Source organism: Notolepis coatsorum, assembly GCF_963971535.1.
Source record: "Notolepis coatsorum genome assembly, chromosome: 9".
NCBI classification, from domain to species: Eukaryota; Metazoa; Chordata; class Actinopteri; order Aulopiformes; family Paralepididae; genus Notolepis; species Notolepis coatsorum.
This window is the reverse complement of record NC_140173.1, coordinates 89,985,760-90,000,973: the sequence shown is the minus strand read 5'-3', so window position 1 is coordinate 90,000,973 and position 15,214 is coordinate 89,985,760. Positions and strand designations below refer to the sequence as shown.

The following is a 15,214-nucleotide window of genomic DNA, read 5'->3' as shown; positions in this document are numbered from 1 at the left end:
ACCGGACGACACAAGTTATTCTGCTAGCGAAAACAACGATAACACTTCTGGTCGGGGGGGAAAGACAGGAAACAGGAAAGACATTTATTTTGTACATTTGTGGTACGCACTTATTTCTTGAGATGATTTCGTTTGAAATGAAAACGAAAAATATCGGATCCATCTTCGTCTGGACAAGGCCTCTGTCTCTCTCACACTCTCTATATCTCTTTGTCTCTCTCTCTCTATCTCTCTTTCTCTCTCTCTATCTGTCTCACACTCTGTCTCTCTCTCTATCTCTCTCTTTGTCTCTCTCTTTCTTTCTCTCTCTCTCTGTCTCTGTATCACACTCTCACTGCCTCTCTCTGTGTCTGTACCTCTCTTTCTATCTATCTCTCTCTGTCTCTCTCTCTCTGTATCTATATCTCTGTCTCTGTATATCTCTCTCTGTATCTCTGTCTCTCTCTCTCTGTATCTCTCTCTATGTCTATCTGTCTCTCTCTGTCTCTCTCTGTCTCTCTCGAAACGTCAGTGGTGTGGTGTTAGCTGCAGATCATTAAGCTAGAATATAGAAGGTCAAGTGTTTTATAGAGAGACAGACCATTAAAACCCCTCAGAGAGCAGATAGATCTGAAAAGGTTATGGCTCCTATTCTCCCTCTCCATGTGTCCCTCTCTCTCTTTCACATCTCTCTCTCTCTCCCTCTCCATGTGCCCCCCCTCGCTCTCTCCCTCTCTCTATCTATCTCTCCCTCTTCATGTGTCCCCCCTCTATCTCTCCCTCTCTATCTCTCTCCCTCTCCATGTGTCCCCCCTCTCTCTCTCTCTCTCTCTCTCCCTCTCTCTATCTCTCTCCATCTCCATGTGCCCCCCCTCTCTCTCTCTCCCCACAAACACACACAATTATAACAATTTAGTTATTTGGCACAACAACAGAGACACACACACCCACACAAAACACCTCTGGAACTGCTACTTCTCTGTCTAGCGTTACAGGGGTCAGCAGTGGTACAACTCACTTCCAGTTATAATGAATGTTCCCGAACGTTCCCCCATCCATCCCTTACACGATTACATCACAAAATAATTATGTGCATATGCCACCATTTAAATGTGTTCAGTTAATGTGTGTCTGCATTATAAGCTGATCTCAGTATAAATCAATATGTTTATCTGCATTAGAATCCTGTCTTATTATAAGTTAATATACAGTGGCTCAGGAGGTAGAGCGGTCGTCTGGTAATCAGAAGGTTCCTGGTTCGATTTCTGGCTCCTCCTAGCAGCATGTCGAAGTGTCCTTGAGCAAGACTCCCGATGAGCAGGTTGGCACCTTGCATGGTCGTCTCCACCATCAGTGCGTGAATGGGCATAAGTTGTAAAACAGCTTTGTATAAATGCAGTCCATTTACAATTGAATGTGTTTATGTGCATTAGAAGCCAATTCCAGTACAAGTTAATTTGTGTAACTGCATTACCAGTGAATATCATTTGTATCAGAGTTTCATGTAAATATCTAGCAGTAACAGTGTTTTTCTTGCATCACTAGTTAACATTTAAAACACATTAACAAAACAGGGTCTATTATGAGCTCATAGTGAATGAGTTCCGGCTCACAAAATAACTGTAATTTCACGAATGATTTACCAAACTGCAATTTCAGATCAGTCCTGTTATAGCGTTAAGATTCCCCTGACTGTTCAGACTCACTCAGTCAGCTAGTCAACCACAGATGGTGAAATGTTGTTGTTTATTACGTCCTTTATTCTGTAGATCAGTGTAGAGTCATGCCTGAGATAAAATGAGATTACAATGAGATCCCTGATCACTCAAACAGAAGACAAAATACTGTATTGGGAAAGCTAAGTAGTGAATATTTATACATTTTTGATATTGGATTGCAAAATATGATAAGGGATTACCAATAATAAATCCTTAAAGGGGCACTTCACCAAAAAAAAACAATGGTGATTTATCTTGTACATAATCTCACAAACATCCAAAAACTGTTTTACACACATTCATTTAGTTAACCTGTTCCACCCCAGGTGAACATCTGCATAAAATGTATACCTAGGTAAATGGAATATTGCTCCACTTCTACTAGGGCTATTTGCATATTCTTGGTATCTAGGTATATCTATGGACCTCAGTGAATGTATTCTCAGTGTCAGAAATATTGTGTCTATTACTAGGCTTGCTTAAATTGTGATGAAACAAAGGAAAATATGAATTATGATTTTTCTTTTCATCTTTGACAGTGAATAACACCATGATAATAATGACCAGACTTAAAAAACTACCACTGAACTCATTCAGTACCCTCTTGAGATCATGTGTACAAAAGATCTAAGGAAATTAATAAAGGGAAGATGATAAAACTGAAGGTTCTGTATATACAGTACTGAATTCTCCCATCCGGACCAATGCAATTTGAAATATTATTATAGAATATAGAATATATGCTTATACATTACCTTATTATAGCCAATTCGCACATTTATATATATATATATATATATATATATATATATATATATATAGTATCTTTCAAATGGCCGAGTTCAATTTGGATATAGTATCACCAGGCGTGCATAATAACAGATACTGATATTTACTGTAATCGACTGTACTTTTTTATTTCCCCCACAGTGTAACCATTTTGAAACTAATTTCAGATCTAACTGTTCCTACATGGTAACAATAGTGAGGAGAAACTGACTGCGTTTCAATATTTGTCAAAAACGTTACCTTTTGTAGCTTATTATCGCAAATCATAACAATTATTGATATGATTCATTCAGAACGCTGAACTTTGAACCACCATAGTATGTGACAGGAAGTGTAGATCGGAGAAATTTCAACGCTGGCCGATAGCTATGAATCTCCTCTAGAAAATGGCCGCAAAAGAACTACAATTCCCATGGTTCAACATTTCCATGTCCGGTTCCGGGTCAGATAGACGATCACAAATAGAAAACTTAAAACGATATAAGTACACTTTTAACCTATTGCTAAACTATTGCCAACCTAACGTTTTACATTCTACATGCATTTGTGACATAGTAGTGATGTTAATACTTGAAAACGGTTGATTTTAAAATCACAAATTATTTTCATCATTCATAAAAATATGCCTATATGAGCATAATGTCAAAAGGGGTCGGTACCGACCCCGTCGAGTGGAACAGGAAATGGATGGCGCACAACCTGGGGGGCGTTACAGTACCCCCCCCTCAATGGACGACTACTAGGCGGCCAACCAGGCCACCCAGGAACGGGCAGGGTAGGAGGGTGGGATGCAGCACTGACGAAGAGGGGCTGGGGGAAGGGGGGTTGAGAAAAAGAAAAACCAGTGGAAATAGGGCCGGGGGGAGGGGGTCGACGAAAGGAGCGAGGAGGATTGGAGCAGGGGGGGGGGGGGGGGGGGGGGGGGGTGTGGAGAAGATAACCCAGGGGTAGGACCTGGGACTGGGATCTTCTCTGCAGTGGGACCCTGCATAGGACCCCAAACTGGAGGCTCCACAGTGGCAGGACCCGGCGGAGGACTGTGGTCCGGAGGCTCCTCGGCGGCGAGACCCATCGTAGGACCTGATGAAGGTCCTTCTGGCCGTGTGATCCGGCGTCGCTCTCTGGGCAGACGACACGCCAGTGACGTGGGACCTGAGGTAGTCCCAGAGCGAGGGATCGCTTTCAGGAACCTCCTTGGGAGGAAGAGACCCTGACCAGGGCGGTGAAGGGGACCTGTAGTCTCTGGAACCCCTTCTCCCTCTGGGGCTGTGGCGTCGGGATCCGTGTCCCTTCCCGGACGTTTCCCTGCAGACCAGGCGACTTCCCTCCCAAGGGTCTGGAGCCAAAGTGGCAGCGGGAATGGCACCCATGGTCGAGGCACCCAGAACCTTCAGCGCAGCTGGGTTGGCAGATCCGTCTCTCCTCTTACCTGCTGGGTTGTGGTTTGGTCGCGTCATTCTGTTACGGTTGGGCATGATAAATGGTGGATAGAGATGAACCCAGGAGCAGACCAGCAGAGGACAGACGAAGGCAGGTGTTGCGTTTTGAAAAGTGAGCAATGCTCCTTTAATGACATACAGAGCAGCTTCAATAATACAGAGAGAGCAATTCTTTTCACAAGCTAATTGCCCTACAAAACAAAAACACTATGATAGAATCTATCCTCTGTGACAGGAGCGATAGACCTTGACAGGACAGATAAATTACTTACAAGAAAGGGGAAAATGCAAACGGCTTGACAAGACATGAACACAGGAACCAGGTAACAACGTGAAATGATGCGACAGGGAAGACAGGAAGTAACAGGCATATATACAGACACTGATTGACACAGGAGGGTAATTAGGTGATTAGACTCAGCTGGGGAAACAGAGTGACACATAACATTACCAAGTTGAAATATAAATACTAGAGGTGGGCATAGATTAATTTTTTTAATCTAGATTAATCTATCTGCAATCCTGGATTTAATCTAGATTAATCTAGATTAAAATGTCTCAAAAAAAAACTGCAGAAGGCATTCAAAATATGTGTGTTCTACCCAAATAATGACCAGAAGTCCTTACTTTTTCTTTCCTCCTTATGTTTCTCAGGCCAGGTGGCCCATTACACCATGAGCCCATCTCCCGTTTCCAAAATGCATTACAGACTGTTTGAAAAAGCTGTTTTGCTATGATAATTGGTAATGAAATATCAAAATAATGTTCAATAAGATGTACTTGTGTTTAATAAGTTGTTTTATTCAGAAGTTAACACAAATAAATAATATTACCAGTACAGTACTGTTGTGAAGGGCCAGATTAAACCGAATATATATATGTATTTATATATATATATTTAATTGTATTTGTATATTCTCTAATATTCCCTGATATCCCTTGTATATTCCTTGTACAATATGCATTGAATATCCATTCTAGCCTACTGAACATCCCATAATAGTCTCCATTCTACTATTGGTCGAGACCTTGGTGCCAGGCTGCCATACCCCTCAGACCCAGTTCAAACGTACCGCTCCACATGTACGAACAAGTCCTAGTTCCGCGTAGGAATCTGACTACCGCACCACTAATGGGACTATTTGTTCATAGTGCGTATATATACTGCGCTACTAAAGTAGGACTTTCTTTTCAGTCCAGTTTCTTACCCTCCAATAGAGTCACAGACGTAAAGCCTCCCCGCGACGCCACGTGTGGGAGTAAGGCCAAGTTCGCCTACCATCGGTATTGAGACATCGTGTATATTAATATTTGAATAGTCATATTTGGCACTATATCGTCGAGTTGGACGTAGTCTATTAAGCTAATAATAGTCTGTTAATATATAGTGCTTCGTGCGGTGAGAATACTACCGTAGTCAGTACCCCATCGTTTCGGGCAGAGAACTGGCTGCTTACCCAGGGTGGTTGACCCCACGTGAAGCTGCACCCGAGGAGCCCCAGAGCCGACGAATGAATGAGTTCCGGCTCACAAAATAACTGTAATTTCACGAATGATTTACCAAACTGCAATTTCAGATCAGTCCTGTTATAGCGTTAAGATTCCCCTGACTGTTCAGACTCACTCAGTCAGCTAGTCAACCACAGATGGTGAAATGTTGTTGTTTATTACGTCCTTTATTCTGTAGATCAGTGTAGAGTCATGCCTGAGATAAAATGAGATTACAATGAGATCCCTGATCACTCAAACAGAAGACAAAATACTGTATTGGGAAAGCTAAGTAGTGAATATTTATACATTTTTGATATTGGATTGCAAAATATGATAAGGGATTACCAATAATAAATCCTTAAAGGGGCACTTCACCAAAAAAAAACAATGGTGATTTATCTTGTACATAATCTCACAAACATCCAAAAACTGTTTTACACACATTCATTTAGTTAACCTGTTCCACCCCAGGTGAACATCTGCATAAAATGTATACCTAGGTAAATGGAATATTGCTCCACTTCTACTAGGGCTATTTGCATATTCTTGGTATCTAGGTATATCTATGGACCTCAGTGAATGTATTCTCAGTGTCAGAAATATTGTGTCTATTACTAGGCTTGCTTAAATTGTGATGAAACAAAGGAAAATATGAATTATGATTTTTCTTTTCATCTTTGACAGTGAATAACACCATGATAATAATGACCAGACTTAAAAAACTACCACTGAACTCATTCAGTACCCTCTTGAGATCATGTGTACAAAAGATCTAAGGAAATTAATAAAGGGAAGATGATAAAACTGAAGGTTCTGTATATACAGTACTGAATTCTCCCATCCGGACCAATGCAATTTGAAATATTATTATAGAATATAGAATATATGCTTATACATTACCTTATTATAGCCAATTCGCACATTATATATATATATATATATATATATATATATATATATATATATATATATATATATATATAGTATCTTTCAAATGGCCGAGTTCAATTTGGATATAGTATCACCAGGCGTGCATAATAACAGATACTGATATTTACTGTAATCGACTGTACTTTTTTATTTCCCCCACAGTGTAACCATTTTGAAACTAATTTCAGATCTAACTGTTCCTACATGGTAACAATAGTGAGGAGAAACTGACTGCGTTTCAATATTTGTCAAAAACGTTACCTTTTGTAGCTTATTATCGCAAATCATAACAATTATTGATATGATTCATTCAGAACGCTGAACTTTGAACCACCATAGTATGTGACAGGAAGTGTAGATCGGAGAAATTTCAACGCTGGCCGATAGCTATGAATCTCCTCTAGAAAATGGCCGCAAAAGAACTACAATTCCCATGGTTCAACATTTCCATGTCCGGTTCCGGGTCAGATAGACGATCACAAATAGAAAACTTAAAACGATATAAGTACACTTTTAACCTATTGCTAAACTATTGCCAACCTAACGTTTTACATTCTACATGCATTTGTGACATAGTAGTGATGTTAATACTTGAAAACGGTTGATTTTAAAATCACAAATTATTTTCATCATTCATAAAAATATGCCTATATGAGCATAATGTCAAAAGGGGTCGGTACCGACCCCGTCGAGTGGAACAGGAAATGGATGGCGCACAACCTGGGGGGCGTTACAGTACCCCCCCCTCAATGGACGACTACTAGGCGGCCAACCAGGCCACCCAGGAACGGGCAGGGTAGGAGGGTGGGATGCAGCACTGACGAAGAGGGGCTGGGGGAAGGGGGGTTGAGAAAAAGAAAAACCAGTGGAAATAGGGCCGGGGGGAGGGGGTCGACGAAAGGAGCGAGGAGGATTGGAGCAGGGGGGGGGGGGGGGGGGGGGGGGGGTGTGGAGAAGATAACCCAGGGGTAGGACCTGGGACTGGGATCTTCTCTGCAGTGGGACCCTGCATAGGACCCCAAACTGGAGGCTCCACAGTGGCAGGACCCGGCGGAGGACTGTGGTCCGGAGGCTCCTCGGCGGCGAGACCCATCGTAGGACCTGATGAAGGTCCTTCTGGCCGTGTGATCCGGCGTCGCTCTCCGGGCAGACGACACGCCAGTGACGTGGGACCTGAGGTAGTCCCAGAGCGAGGGATCGCTTTCAGGAACCTCCTTGGGAGGAAGAGACCCTGACCAGGGCGGTGAAGGGGACCTGTAGTCTCTGGAACCCCTTCTCCCTCTGGGGCTGTGGCGTCGGGATCCGTGTCCCTTCCCGGACGTTTCCCTGCAGACCAGGCGACTTCCCTCCCAAGGGTCTGGAGCCAAAGTGGCAGCGGGAATGGCACCCATGGTCGAGGCACCCAGAACCTTCAGCGCAGCTGGGTTGGCAGATCCGTCTCTCCTCTTACCTGCTGGGTTGTGGTTTGGTCGCGTCATTCTGTTACGGTTGGGCATGATAAATGGTGGATAGAGATGAACCCAGGAGCAGACCAGCAGAGGACAGACGAAGGCAGGTGTTGCGTTTTGAAAAGTGAGCAATGCTCCTTTAATGACATACAGAGCAGCTTCAATAATACAGAGAGAGCAATTCTTTTCACAAGCTAATTGCCCTACAAAACAAAAACACTATGATAGAATCTATCCTCTGTGACAGGAGCGATAGACCTTGACAGGACAGATAAATTACTTACAAGAAAGGGGAAAATGCAAACGGCTTGACAAGACATGAACACAGGAACCAGGTAACAACGTGAAATGATGCGACAGGGAAGACAGGAAGTAACAGGCATATATACAGACACTGATTGACACAGGAGGGTAATTAGGTGATTAGACTCAGCTGGGGAAACAGAGTGACACATAACATTACCAAGTTGAAATATAAATACTAGAGGTGGGCATAGATTAATTTTTTTAATCTAGATTAATCTATCTGCAATCCTGGATTTAATCTAGATTAATCTAGATTAAAATGTCTCAAAAAAAAACTGCAGAAGGCATTCAAAATATGTGTGTTCTACCCAAATAATGACCAGAAGTCCTTACTTTTTCTTTCCTCCTTATGTTTCTCAGGCCAGGTGGCCCATTACACCATGAGCCCATCTCCCGTTTCCAAAATGCATTACAGACTGTTTGAAAAAGCTGTTTTGCTATGATAATTGGTAATGAAATATCAAAATAATGTTCAATAAGATGTACTTGTGTTTAATAAGTTGTTTTATTCAGAAGTTAACACAAATAAATAATATTACCAGTACAGTACTGTTGTGAAGGGCCAGATTAAACCGAATATATATATGTATTTATATATATATATTTAATTGTATTTGTATATTCTCTAATATTCCCTGATATCCCTTGTATATTCCTTGTACAATATGCATTGAATATCCATTCTAGCCTACTGAACATCCCATAATAGTCTCCATTCTACTATTGGTCGAGACCTTGGTGCCAGGCTGCCATACCCCTCAGACCCAGTTCAAACGTACCGCTCCACATGTACGAACAAGTCCTAGTTCCGCGTAGGAATCTGACTACCGCACCACTAATGGGACTATTTGTTCATAGTGCGTATATATACTGCGCTACTAAAGTAGGACTTTCTTTTCAGTCCAGTTTCTTACCCTCCAATAGAGTCACAGACGTAAAGCCTCCCCGCGACGCCACGTGTGGGAGTAAGGCCAAGTTCGCCTACCATCGGTATTGAGACATCGTGTATATTAATATTTGAATAGTCATATTTGGCACTATATCGTCGAGTTGGACGTAGTCTATTAAGCTAATAATAGTCTGTTAATATATAGTGCTTCGTGCGGTGAGAATACTACCGTAGTCAGTACCCCATCGTTTCGGGCAGAGAACTGGCTGCTTACCCAGGGTGGTTGACCCCACGTGAAGCTGCACCCGAGGAGCCCCAGAGCCGACGAGCGAGTGGACCTGTATACCGGATTATTCTACCGACGACAGCCCGCCTTCCCAGGCACGGATTATGCTTTGTATACATTGATTATTCCATGGATAAAGACCCCCGACACTGCCGTGTGTTGGAACCCCCCCCCCTGGAGAGGACGCAAGGTGAGGAGACGCTCTGCAAGACGAGGTCGCTTCACGTCTCTCCTCCGTGGACCGGATGACGCCGGCCCACAAAGAGTCCACCTGCTTTCATCTGTGGTCCAAGGATCGCCGGCGCATTGAACGGCACTACAGTGGGTTCACCTGGGATACCCTTGGCCGGATGAGGCAGCCGGATTCTACCCCCCCCCCCCCCCTCCTACTCCTGTCGGCTTACAAGCGACCGGATTAACCCCCCCCTAGTGTGTCCAGTATATAATCATTAAAGTATCATTGCTGTTATTCCTTAAACTATTCCAGGTCGTATATGTACCACCTGCGCCTTCAGAGATTGGACATTCTCTATTGATATACCGACGAATAATCTTGCCATAAAAGTGCATACTAATTCCATTCATAAATGTGATTGATTTGATTAAGTGCTTGCTCTACACACCATCGCTGTGTAGAAATAAAGACCTATTTCTAATTCGTACATTTGTGTTGGATCCGTTTCATCTACGTGACAGTGTTCATCATAATATATTTATGCCGAGTACTGGGTGGCCGAATATTAAGTACAAAGGTAGTGGTAGTAAGTATCATATCTAGTAATACAGTCAGGGAATTGTACCCCTCAGTTACAATTGGTCCTTCGAGCCGGAGGGTAATTAGTGTAATATTAATATAGTGTTATTAATATTGAAATGGCCTATGATGAACACTCCACGAAACGATCCTCCTAACCAACGCCCGCAGCGCGAACGACGGCTCCCTCAGTACTTAGAGGCTTACGCTGTCAGTCAACAACCTAGTCTTCTACTAACAGTAAACGCGGTAAAACTAGAAAGTAAAAGTATGTCTAACCCCAACGCCCAGACTACCCCGACCATAGAGGCCCCTACGGGCTCTAATGTAACTGACCAAGTTCACGGTGGGGACCAGTGGGAACCAGACATGACTTCACACCCCGCCAGTACTGAAGAAGTAGTCCCCGATGAGTCCCGGGAGGAATACAACGCTACCGAGAGAGAACTCGGCACGGAAGAAGACGGGGAGAGCACCGTGGAGATAGAGCTCCAAGGCTCCGCAAGGAGTACCCCGAGGGAAGGCTCCCCTATACAACCGCCTTCTCCCAGCGAGGCAGAGAGGACCCTACAGCAGGCCTTCCTCATCAGCCTGAACGCCGCTGCTGAACGCGACCGACTGCAGATCCAGCAGCGAAGCGAACACGAGCAGATACGTCTAGAAATAAGACGCATTCAGATGGAAGAGAATGTGGCCCGAGAACGAGCCGGTGCTCAACGGGACGCAGCGCGCGACAGACAGCAGTCGCAACTAATAGAACAGCTGATCAGACGGACAACACCCTCTCCCTCCGCCAGAGGCTCCAGGAACTCGTCTAGACACACCTCCAGGGCGGCATCCCCTAGCCGAGTAAACAACCCTGAACTTGACCAACAGACGAGGTCTATATCCCCCACAGACCACCTCCCCCCACCGGTCCAAGCGAGACCTAGCAACCGGGAAGGAGCAGCATATCCTGTGGAGAGGCTAAACCAGAGACTACAAGCACTGGATGACCTAACTGAAGACGAAGAGGAAGAGGAGGAGAACCACGCCCGAAGACAGCACAGTACTCTACCGGACCAGGAGGTCCGGTACAGCCCAGGCTATACTCCCGCGGAGCTGCGCTACAGACCCCCGACTCTATACACGGGTGAGCACGACGCACGACCCGCACCGAGGAACAGCACCTGGACAAGCGGGCCATGGTACACTGCCGGTACCAGCCCATACCAAGGAGCGGGAGGAGACTCGCCTAGGAGGCCTCTCCCCCAACGCTCGCCAATGTATCCACAGTCAGCGTCATACATTGGCACGCCTATGGTACCCGACTTCACCCAAGAGAACCGGGCCCAGTATACAGAACTCCGCATGTGTCTGGAGACCATGTTGGTGGATGTATTGGATGAACGCCACAAATACGCCATCCTACTGAAGCACTTAAAGGTGCCCCGCGCACATAATATAGCGCTCGCCTACGCGACTTCCACCACCCCATATACAGCAGCGCTGGTAGCATTGGACCAGAGGTATGGGCGCATATGGGATTACGTGATCCAGGAGATCCGACACATCGACCGCTTACCCCCAGCAATAGACAATCGAGCACTGGACGACCTGTCCATCAGAGTGCAGTCCCTGGTAGGGATGTTGGGAGCGCAGAGAGAGAAGGGGAGGCATGAACTTTACGCCAACTCAAATGTGGAAAGGATTCTGGAGAAGCTGCCGCCCGCTCGTCAGGAGCGCTTTAGGCGGCAGAGGGACCACAGAGACCCGAATGGCCCCGAACCGAACCTCCTCGATCTAGCAGACTTCCTGGCGAGAGAAGTCAGCAGCCTACGGCTAGATACATTCGGACGGAGCACCCCTGGCTCCAGAGAAGGAACCAGACGACTAAATGATGGAAGAAGATCGGTGACCGTGATGCACCAATCGGAGTCAGTACCGAGCAGCAGGAGCCACAGTACCCCCTCCAGAACGGAGAAGTGGAAGATAGTGTGCCCCTACTGTGAGAAAGAACACTGGCTAGCGCAATGTGACTCCTTCCCCAAGCTGAACGCGGAGGAAGCAAGTCAATGGATAAAGTCCAACAAGCGCTGCTTTCGCTGTGCGCGCTCACACATGGCAGCCGAATGCCGCTTAAAGAAAAGGTGCACCAAGTGCGATGGAGCCCATCTGGACATACTTCACGACAGTAACAGACGGCGCCCTTCACCCGCACCATCCAGCCGCAAAGCGAGCGTCATGTACATCGATCCCGCCAGCAGCAGTGGAGCCCGAGTACTCCTAAAAGTAGTGCGTGTGACACTAAGCTACCAGAATAAAGTCCTGGACACTTACGCCGTCCTCGATGACGGGTCAGAGAAGACCCTGCTGCTCGCCTCCGCTGCGGCCCAGCTAGGGCTGCGGGGAAGCGAAACCCAAATGACAATTCGGACAATAAGACGAGATTTGAAGACGATAAAGGGCGAGAATGTCTCATTCTCTATCGCAGCAAGCGGCCAGCCTGAGCGACGGTACCAGATTACAGACGCTTTCACCAGCCAAGAAATAGGACTGTCGCGGTACACATACCCCGTCGCCAAGCTGATGGAGAAATATGCACATCTGCGCAAGTTACCGATCCCGCTCATAGACAATGCTATGCCGACCCTGTTGATAGGCTCCGACCATGCAGACCTCATTGTCCCGATAGACCGGGTTCATACCGGACCCCGAGGCTGTCCTGCAGCAGTCGAGACCCGTTTGGGATGGACTCTCCAAGGCCCGCTCGCCAAATCTCTCAACCGAAGTACAGCCACTAGATGTCTCCACTCCCGAGTCACAGAGGGAGAAACCGCACTCCTGCAACACGTAGAGCGGCTATGGACCTTGGAACAAATGCCCTTTAAGAACGGAAAGAAAGACATTCGCTCTAAAGATGACATTTACGCCATTCACCTCCTCGAGACAGGGACCAAGAGAGTCCCGGTCAACGGCGTGTTGAGATACGCCACGCCACTCCTGCGGCGAGAAGGAATGCCTACTTTCCACGCCAAGACAGACGCCACAGAACGGTACCTGCTGAACACGGAGCGGCGCTTAGCCAAGAACCCCGCCCAAGAGAGTGTATACCGCGCTGAGATTGAGAAGCTCATCACAGCGGGACACGTCACAAAGATGGACATTAAAGAGGCTGACCAGACCACTGAATCGTGGTACGTGCCTCACCACAAGGTCCATCACAACGGTAAAGACCGCATAGTATTTAACTGCAGCTACCAGATCGGATCCCAAAATCTGAATAAAGAGTTACTGCCCGGTCCCACACTCGGCCCCTCCCTACTCGGCGTTCTACTCCGCTTCCGCCAGGAAAAGGTGGCCATCAGCGGGGACATTAAAGGAATGTTCCTGCAAGTGAGATTAGTAGAGGCGGACAAGCCCCTGTTACGGTTCCTATGGAGAGAGAAGCCAGGAGATGAGCACCCAGCCATCTACCAATGGGAAGTCCTCCCCTTCGGAACGACGTGCAGCCCCTGCTGTGCTACATTTGCACTACAGAAACATGTAGCAGAGGACCCAGCAGCGGACGAAGAGGTCCGACACAGCGTAAAGAACAGCTTCTACGTAGACAACTGTCTACAAAGCCTTTCAACCCAGGAAGAAGCCGAGGCTCTCCTGATTAAACTCCGCGCCTCATTGATCAAAGGCGGCTTTGATCTCAGGCAGTGGGCCAGCAGCGATCCGCAAGTACTGCGCAGCCTCTCCTCCGAGGACAAGGCAGCCAGCAGCGAGACCTGGATGGCTACAATCCCGGGAGAAGCCCAGGAGATGACCCTGGGATTGGTGTGGCGATTCAAAACAGATTCGCTTCACTACAGACACAAGCCCCTGACTACGGAGCAGGGAAGGCCGGCGGCGGCGCCGACCACCAGACGGAGTGCGTACACAACACTCGCCCGACAATATGACCCGCTAGGATGTATTCTACCGTACACCACCAGGGCAAAAATGATTGTACGAGCATTGTGGGACAAGGACCAGGGCTGGGATGACCCCATTCCCGCACACCTTGCATCCACCTGGAGAGAGTGGGAGATGGAGCTCCACTCACTCCCAGGCGTTAATATGCGCCGAAGCTACTTCCCACCCACGGTGAGGCCAGAGACATGTAAAATGGACTTACACGTCTTCAGTGACGCCTCAGAGGTCGCATACGGATCAGTAGCCTACTTGCGGGCCCAAGACCAGGGGGGAGAGATCTACACAGCATTTGTCCTCGCCCGCTCGAGAATAGCCCCACGCAAGCAACAATCTATCCCACGTCTAGAGCTCTGCGCAGCCCTAGCCGGAGCGCACCTAGCCACGCTCATCCAACGTGAGCTCACCATACCGGTGTCTAGAACAATCCTGTGGTCAGATTCCACGACGGTACTCGCCTGGATCAAATCGGACTCATGCAAGTACAAAGTCTTCGTGGGAGTCAGAGTCACCGAGATTCAAGACTTAACCGAAGAGTTAACCGGAGAAACAGAGTGGCGCTACGTTGATACAAAACAGAACCCAGCTGACGTCATCACCCGGGGGATGCCCCTGGATGACCTCACCCGTCGCAATGTCTACAGTGACGGCCCCGCATTCCTAAGACTCCCGGAAGGACAGTGGCCCATGCCTATCCCGAGGGAAGCAAGTCCAGAGGAGGTGGAAATTAAGAAGTCTGTGTTCTGTGGATTGAGCACCGTAGCCTCCACCGACCCTAACATAGACGATTGCACGTCCATAGAGAGTGCACAACAAAGAACATTCCTGCGGTACCACCCGGAGTGCAAGTCCCCCGCTGATATGTCAGCAGCTAACTACGAGGAAGCAGAATTGCTTCTACTGCAGCGAGCCCAGAGAGACTCGTTCCCCGATGAATTGGCCTGTCTACAGGGAGGAAAGCCCGTCCCATCCGACAGCAGATTAATTCATCTGGCCCCCGAGAGCGACGCTCATACCCTCATCAGAGTGGGTGGTCGCCTACGCAGAGCCCCCAATCTACCGGATGACATTAAATACCCGATCGTATTGAACAGCCGACACAAGGTCACAGAGCTGATTATAAAGAAATACGATGAGGATGTACATCACACAGGAGCAGAAAGAGTCTTCGCGGAAATCAGACGTCATTACTGGATCCTACAAGGAAGAGAGGTGGTACGACGCTTCCAGCGAACATGTCTAGACT

At 47.0% G+C, this 15,214-nt stretch overlaps 1 pseudogene across 1 annotated transcript in view; it reads right to left on the bottom strand.

Annotated features, from left to right (window-relative positions):
• The window catches only part of LOC311234693 (coiled-coil domain-containing protein 92-like), a 74,439-nt pseudogene extending 70,496 nt beyond the window's left edge, over positions 1–3,943 (bottom strand). The window contains exon 1 of the transcript in view: positions 3,490–3,943. The product of the transcript in view is annotated as a coiled-coil domain-containing protein 92-like (transcript). The remainder of the gene's footprint in view (positions 1–3,489) is intronic.
• Positions 3,944–15,214: the final 11,271 nt, after the last annotated feature.